Raw genomic sequence first — 8,441 nt, forward strand, 5'->3', positions numbered from 1 at the left:
GAGCAAACAGCTATGGCTGATCCTCAGTCCTACCCTCAGAGGTCCCGGGTCTCAGTGTCCCGCGGTAATTGCTGCAAGCACCTCTGAGAGAAAGCCACCCTGGAGTTCCACCCACTGCCAGACAGTCCATTGTCTCCCCGTATGAGTCTGGGTCCCCAGAGACTTGCCCGGAACTGGAGTTCAGGTCAGTTGGGAGCTTGTGTCTCCCTCTTGATTGAAAAAGACAACCGCCTTCTCAGTTGCCGGCCCTTTCCACGTGCACCTCCATACTTCTGCACTTTACTTCTGCACCTCCTCTGATTCTCAGTGTGCTTTTCTCTTTCCTTCTAGTTGTATAATTTCCACTCAGCCAGCCTTCCTGTGGTTCTGGATGATGTCCGTTTTGTCTTTTAGTTGTATTTTGAAGTGGTTGTGCGAGGCAGCAATTTCAGGTGTTTACCTATGCCACCATCTTGGTTTCTCCACTAACTGCTTTTCTATTGCTGCTTTTAAAATTCTCTCTTTGTCTTTAATCTTTGGCATTTTAATTATGATTTGTCTTGGTGTGGGCCTCTTTGAGTTCCTTTTGTTTAGAACTCTATGCATTCTGGACTTGTATATTTATTTCTTCCACCAGGAAAAGGAAGTTTTCTGTCATTATTTCTTCAAATAGGTTTTGAATATCTTGCTCCCTCTCTTCTCCTTCTGGCACCCCCATGATGCAAATATGGGTATGCTTGAAGTTGTCCCAGAGGCTCCTTATACTATCTTCATATTTTTTTTATTCTTTATTTTCTTTTTTGCTCTTCTGATTGGGTGTTTTTTGGTTCCTTATATTCCAAATTCTTGATTTGATTCTCAACATCCTCTACTCTACTATTTATTCCCTGTGCACTATTCTTTATTTCAGTTAGTGTATCTTTCATTTCTGACTGGTCCTTTTTAATGTTGTTGATGTTCTCACTAAGTTCCTTGAAGTTCTCAGTAACTTCCTTGAGCATCCTTATAACCGTTGTTTTGAACTCTGTACCTGGTAGTTTTCTTTTTCATTTAATTCTTTTTCTGGAGATTTCTCCTGTTCTTTCATTTGTGACATGTTTCTTTGTCTCCACATTTTGGCTGTTCCTATGTATTAAGTAGATTTGCTATGTCTCCCAGACTTGGTAGGATGGCCTTGTGTAATAGGTGCCCTATAGGTTCACTGGCTCAGTCTCCCCAATCACCTGAGATGGGCACTCCAGATGCACCCTTATATGAGCAGTGTGCACTGTCCTACTGGTGTTGAGCCTTGATTGATGTTGGTGTCACTGAGAGAGATTGACCTCCAGGTCAAAGGTTTCAGGGATCAGCTGTGACTACATCAAAAGAACTGTGATGGAGAAGCCAACCCTATGGAGCAGGACTTGCTTCAGTGGGGCTTTGGTGCTCACTGAGTTTGCCCCTTGAGTGTGTCACTTGTGGAGGGTGGAGGGTAGTAATTCGATGTGGTTGAAGCTGACCACCAGGTGCACTCATTCTGGGGCCTCCTGGGAGGTGCAACAATAGTCACTGCCTGTGCCCTGCCCAGAGCCACCTAGCATGAGCTACAAAGCAATCTGAAGATGGCTGCTACTTGTCTTGGGCTTAGAGGTGCCCAGGAGAGGTCAAGCTGTGAACCACGGTGGGCTGCTGCTATTGTCATTCCTAGCTAGGCCCACTTATTGAGAGGTATGGGGAATGTTCAGGCCAACTGCTGCTTGTTTGAGATATTTTAGGAAGCATGAGGCAAGAGAGGCCAGTTATATGGAAAAGCCACTGGAAATGGCTTGAATGAACCTGCGAGTAGGGAGGGGCGGGGTCTCAGGGAATCACCTGGGCAAAGAGAAACGTGTGAGCCAGGTTGTTGGGGACTCAGATATGGCTCCTGCCTGCTGATCCATGGTGGGGAGGACTCAGCAAAGGAATAATGGCCTCTGCCAGCATTTCTGTCTGGGAGAAAGCCATTCCTCCAACTCTCACCCTGATACCAGATAAGTTAATTCCTCCCCAAATGTCCCTGGTTCCATTCAAGCTACTGCCCCAATACTGGAGCTCAGAGGGAGTGAGTCTGAGTAAGTCCGTGTGTGGGCCCTTTAAGAGGAATTGCCTGGGGCTTCAGCAGCCTCCATGTCACTGAGCCACAATCCCCACTGGTTTCTACAGCCCAAAGTTATGGGGAGTTCTCTTCCTGGCACTGGAACACTGGACTGGGGAGCCTGGTGTGGGACTGGGACCCCTTGCTCCTCAGGGAAACTTCCACAGCCAAGATATCCCTCCTGGTTTTAAACTGCCACACATGGGTGTGTGACCAGCCAGTTCCACGATTCTGCAGAGCCTCCTCCCCTCCTATCAGTCCAGTGGCTTCTTTTTTAATTCCCTAATTGCAGGACTTCTGCTCAGCTAGATTTCAGGTGGTTCTGAATGATGGTTGTTCTGTAGTTTAGTTGAAATTTTGACGTGGTTGTGAAAGGAGGCTAGTACCGCCAGAAACTTTTCTCTTTAAAAAAACACACCAAAAATGTCTCCTTTGCTCCTGACTGGGTGGCTCAGTTGATTGGAGCACCATCCCATACACCAAAAGGTTGTAAGATTGATCCCCATTGCACATTCATTCCCCGGTTGGGGCACATACAGGAGGCAACCGATCAATGTTTCTATCTTGCATTGATGTTTTCCCCACCCCCTTTCTTTCTCTCTCAAATCAATATGTATATGCTCAGGAGGAGATAAAAAAAAACAAAACAAAACAAAACAAAACCCAACTCCTCCTTTGCCCAGTCATTCTAGGCAAGTCATGAGCCTCTTCAGCAGTGAACACTTGAACAATTGATCTAACAAACACTTCCCAGTTAGAGAGCAAAAGAGTGTGCACTGTTATAGAAAATGGTTTGGAAACCATATTAAGAATGCTTAGTTTGCAGGAAATAAGTTGTGAAAATTTACCATGCAGCAGGAGATTGCATGTATTTTCTGCTGCTCCAGAGAACCTCCTTGAACCAATAGGTTGTCTTGGGCATGAGGCATAAGGGAAACTAGGTAGGGAAGAGATCTGTGGAGAAGTGGTAGAACCAAGGAATGGAAAAAATCACATAGCTAGAGTCTGGCTCCTGCAAGAACTTCATGCTATCTCAAAACCTAGTGTCAGATAATGTGGTAAATTCAGCACCAGGTGAACAGTCACTGAAACCAGGTGCTCCAATGCAGTAGGTTGAACAACAGCAAGGGATTCTAGGCAACAGTTCCTAGGTCTTTCTTCAAAGGACCATAACACTAATGGCAGGGAGTATGGGGGCGAGAGACAACAGGACAAAGTACCTCATAATCACCTGAGTTCTGAAAAAGCTGTCTTTGGATAAAGCTGGGTAACTGCACAGAAATTAAGGGAAGAGACCCGTGGTTTAAAGCCAGCCCAATGCACTTGGCCAGTGGAATGAGAAGAGGGGGTAGGTAGGATAAAGCACAAGGAGCACTATAGTTTAAGGTCACTTTATGGGGCCCAGGATGCACAAGACCATGGTGTGCTGGAAGTGCATGTGGGCCTAGTGAATGAAACGCCATTGTAGCGTTAGGGAAGATTAGGGAAGCTGGGGTAGAGACAGCAAAGCAGGGCCTACTGGGAGCCATTTCAGTAGGCTTAAGATGACTTAAATATCATAAAAGCTTATTCAGAGAACAGTCTGTCAGGCTCTGAGAAGGGGATCTTTCAATGTTAGAGTTTTAAGTATTTGCTCTTTAAGGCCCATCCAACTTGAATGCATTGATCCTACAGGGTCTGATAAAACACAAGGCCTGGGAACTACATCTCAAGTCCTCACTATATACGCATAACTGTCTGACATTCTTCTTGTTTGGAAATGGAGTATTTCAGAAACAAGTTTACTTGGTAATCCTGTTAGAATGTTGTCAGGCCAGTGTGACTTCCAACCCAGTATCTCACATATTTCCAAACCCCCTTGTGGGTGTAGCCTCATTTTGTCCTCTAGACCCAATTTGTGCAATAGAAGAGGGTTTATAGTCTAGCAGTGCTAACTCAGGCTTGTCTGGTGTCCAAATTCTGATGAGTGAGTGTCTTCCTATTTCTGAGACACTCAAGGCTCCACTAGGGTTAACTGGGGATTTGTCTTGCTTCTCATACATGGATCTCTGTTCCCTAAGCCTTGGGCCTTTGCTTGCACATTCCTTACTCAGGTGCTGGGCCCTGACATCTACTGACTCCTTCCCTGATGGCAGCTCCTATTTGTCCATACTGCTGAGTGCCCTTGCCTCAGGTAATCCTGGTATGCTTACCTGCAGCCTATGCCTTGATACATTTCTGCTATGCTGCTGGACTACTGTCAACTGTCTCTGGGGTGACCCATTTGCCAGATCTGAATATGTTCTGAAAGTAGAGCTATGAGATGTGAAAGAAAGAGTTGTGAAGAAAAAAAAAATCCAAGGGTTTTGGCCTGAGAAACTGGAAGGAAGAAATTGCCATCAACTGCAATGGGCAAGGTTGTAAGAGGAACACATATAGGGTTGGGGAAAGATTAGGGGTTCAGTTTTGGATATGCTAAGTCAGAGATGTTCATTAACCATCTAAGTATGGAGACTAATGGTTATTGGACACTTCTGGAATGTGGAAGAGAGGTGTGGACTGGATGTTATTATTTTGGGTGTTGTTGGGACACAGACAGTAGTAAAACCATTAAATTAGATGAAGTCACCAAAGGGTTGATGAAAAGAGAAAAAAGAAAAAGTTCATGGACTGAACCAAGAGACTCCTACATTGAAATCTGAAACAAGAGGAAGAACCAGCAGAGAAGACTGCTTATTGGAAAACTGCTTGCTTTTTTTTTTTAAATATATTTTATTGATTTTTTACAGAGAGGAAGAAAGAAGAATAGAGAGTTAGAAACATCAATGGGAGAGAAACATCAATCAGCTGCCTCCTGCACACCTCCCACTGGGGATGTGCCCGCAGCCAAGGTACATGCCCTTGACCGGAATCAAACCCGGGACCTTTCAGTCCACAGGCCGACGCTCTATCCACTGAGCCAAACCAGTCAGGGCAAAACTGCTTGCTTTCTTCAGCAAATAATTAGCAGCCATGACCACAGCCACGTGCTAGGATCTAACTGGAGTTTTTCCTCATTGAGTTTCTTTAGTGTGCTTTGCTGTATATGCAGAGAGGATGCTACACACTCACTATTAGCAATGACTTTTTGGAGTTTTTACTGCAGGCTTGGGTTTGCTTCAAATCTCCCTTATTTTCTCCTAGTTGTTGTACATTTGCAGAGGCAGAGCAGACTGACCGGTGAGCAGTGAAGATCATATGCACACATTGCCCTGAATGTGCTACTGTAGGTAGCTGGTTATTAATAAGGAAAAGAGCCTAGCTGGTATGACTTAGTGGTTGAGTATCGACCCCCAATAGGGGGCATGCAGGAGGCAGCTGTTCGATGATTCTCTCTCATCACTGATATTTCTATCTCTCTCTCTCCCTCTCTTCCTCTCTGAAATCAATAAAATATGTATATTTTAAAAAAGAAAAGAGAGCAAAGGGAAATCAGACATTGTTGAGCATATTTATTTGGGAAGCAGAGGCCTGTTTGCTTCACCAGGAAGCTATAGCTTCACACTCCCCTCAGGAAACCACCAGTCTGTTCTCTCCATTAAGGTCACTGAGGGAAGGGATAGAACAAAGGGGAGGTAAGCACATGTGCAATGAAGTCAAAATGGCATAGAGGAGGTGCTGGACTATAGAGGCCTGTCAGTCAAACCTGGGAAAAAGAAAATTGGCTAGAGTGGTGGAGTCAATGCAAGCCCAGGAAAGCTAAATGGTTATTGCCAAAAACTTTCTGGCTCCTCCCAAGCCTCAGAATACATAATTCCATAATTCCAGGTGAACAAAGAATCTCTCTCTCTCTTTCTCTCTCTGACCTGCACTCACCTTGTTTGTTCACGTTCTCTCCCACTGGGGAGCACACGACAGGTCTAGTGGTCATGTCAGACTGCATGGGCTTCCAAGGACTATGGAGCAGAAACTCTGGGCACTGGCCTTTGCCTTGGCCTTGTTGAAAACACAGTTGTATTTTTCCATGGTGGGACAGAGGGAGATGGGACATTGGAAGCCAGGAGGTGAACTCTTGATATTACATCACAAATAAACCATGCCACCATACCACAATCTCCCATGTGTAGTTCCCTGGAATTCTTTCCTCAGGTTCCTGTGGAAGAGTCTGTTTTCCAACCTCAGCAAATGCAAAGTTGAAGAAAAACCTTCTCTCTGCAAATACACTAACCAATCATACCTGTGGGTGGGAGTTTGGCTTTTTATTCATTCTTCATCGGGTAAGTGGTGATCTTTGGGGATTATTTTCTCTATGTTTTGTTAAGGAAAAGCCAGAAGATTTTGTTTAGCTGGCTTTTATACCAAAGTGTAATGTCCTAAATAAAATATAAAATATCTACACTAATAAAAGAGAAACATGGTAATTAGCGTACGACCGCTACCCTTTTCATTGGCTAATCAGTGAGTATATGCAAATTAACTGTCAGCCAAGATGGCGGCCAGCAGCCAGGCACTGAAGCGAGCACGAGGCTTGCTTGCTGCAGACTCCAACGTTCCCCGCCTAACTTGCCAGCCTCTCAGTTGCAACTCTAAGCAACTATATACTATGTTGCAAATAAGAAGCTAAACAAAACCCCAGAAAAGGGCTTCCATTCAGCCGGGCTCGGACCGCAACATTGTATCGATGTTTTCAGCAGCGAGGCCTCAGAGCTAAAGCTGGCCCAGAAAAAAAAAAAAAAAAAGAGAAGAAAACAAGGAGCGGTTGGAAGCTTTAGTCACTCGCCAGCCGGAAAACAGCCCTCAGCCCCTCACCCAGACTGGCCAGGCACCCCAGTGGGGACCCCCACCCTGATCCAGGACACCCTTCAGGGCAAACCAGCCAGCCCCTACCCATGCACCAGGCCTCTATCCTATATAGTAAAAGGGTAATAGGCCTCCCAGCACCGGGATCAGCGGAGCAGCGAGGCTCCCGGCACCGGGATCAGCATGACAGGGGGCAGCGCCCAAACCCCCTGATTGCCCTGCTGCTCTGTGTGTGACAGGGGGCGGCACCCCACCCCCCCCCCCCACGGGCCCTGCTCTGTGCCTGATAGGGGGGAGCTCCCCAAGCTCCTGACTGCCCTGCGGCTCTGTGTGTGACAGGGGGCGGGGCCACAACCTCCCTACTCTATTTGTGACAGGGGAAGGCACCCCAACCCCCTGATCAGCCCTCCTCTGTGCCTGATAGGGGGGAGCTCCCCAATCCCCTGATTGCCCTGCGGCTCTGTGTGTGACAGGGGGCGGGGCCACAACCTCCCTATCCGCCCTACTCTGTTCGTGACAGGGGAAGGCACCCCAACCCCCTGATCAGCCCTCCTCTGTGCCTGATAGGGGGGAGCTCCCCAATCCCCTGATTGCCCTGCGGCTCTGTGTGTGACAGGGTGCGGCCCCCCAACCCCCCCCCCACGGGCCCTGCTCTGTGCCTGATAGGGGGGAGCTCCCCAATCCCCTGATTGCCCTGCGGCTCTGTGTTTGACAGGGTGCAGCACAACAACCCCCTGATCGGCCCTGCTCTGTGGGTGATAGAGGGTGGCGCCCCAACCCCCCTCCACGGGCCTTGCTCTGTGTGTGACAGGGTAGAGCCATAACCTCTCCATCAGCCCTGCCCTGAGTGTGACAGTGGCAGCGCCCCAACCCCCTGATCGGCCCTGCTCTGTGGGTGATAGAGGGTGGCGCCCCAACCCCCCTCCACGGGCCTTGCTCTGTGTGTGACAGGGTAGAGCCATAACCTCCCCATTGGCCCTGCCCTGAGTGTGACAGGGTGCAGCGCCCCAACCCCCTGATCCGCCCTGCTCTGTGTGTGACAGGGGGCGGTGCCCCAACCCCCCAATCGGCCCTGCTCTGAGCCTGACCAGGGGCTGCACTTAGGAATTGGGGGACCCCCCTCCCCCTGCCCCCCGAGTGCACAAATTTTTGTGCACCGGGCCTCTAGTTTAAAATATAAAAGCCCACAAAATTTTTAAGCAATCCCATTTAAAAATTTTATTAAGGGAAATGTATTAGTTTTCTAAGACTGTCATTACGAAGTACCATCAATTTGGTGGCTCAAAACAACACAATTTATTCTCTCACAGAGCTGCAGGCTAGAAGTTGAAAACCAAGGTGTTGGTAGGGCTGTACTCTCCTGAGAGCTCTAGAGGAGGATCCTTTCTCATCTCTTCAGTTCCTAGAGGTTCTCAGAAAGCCCTGGCGTTCCTTGGCTTGTTGCTGTATCACTCCAATCTCTGCCTCTGTCTTCACATGGTCTTCTCCCCTGTGAGTCTGTGCCCAAATTTTCCTTTTCTTATAAGAACATGATTGTATTAGGGTCCACCCTAATCCACTATGACCTTGATTATATCAGCAAAAACCCTAT

Source organism: Myotis brandtii, unplaced genomic scaffold (assembly GCF_000412655.1).
Source record: "Myotis brandtii unplaced genomic scaffold, ASM41265v1 scaffold41, whole genome shotgun sequence".
In the NCBI taxonomy this organism is placed as follows: Eukaryota; Metazoa; Chordata; class Mammalia; order Chiroptera; family Vespertilionidae; genus Myotis; species Myotis brandtii.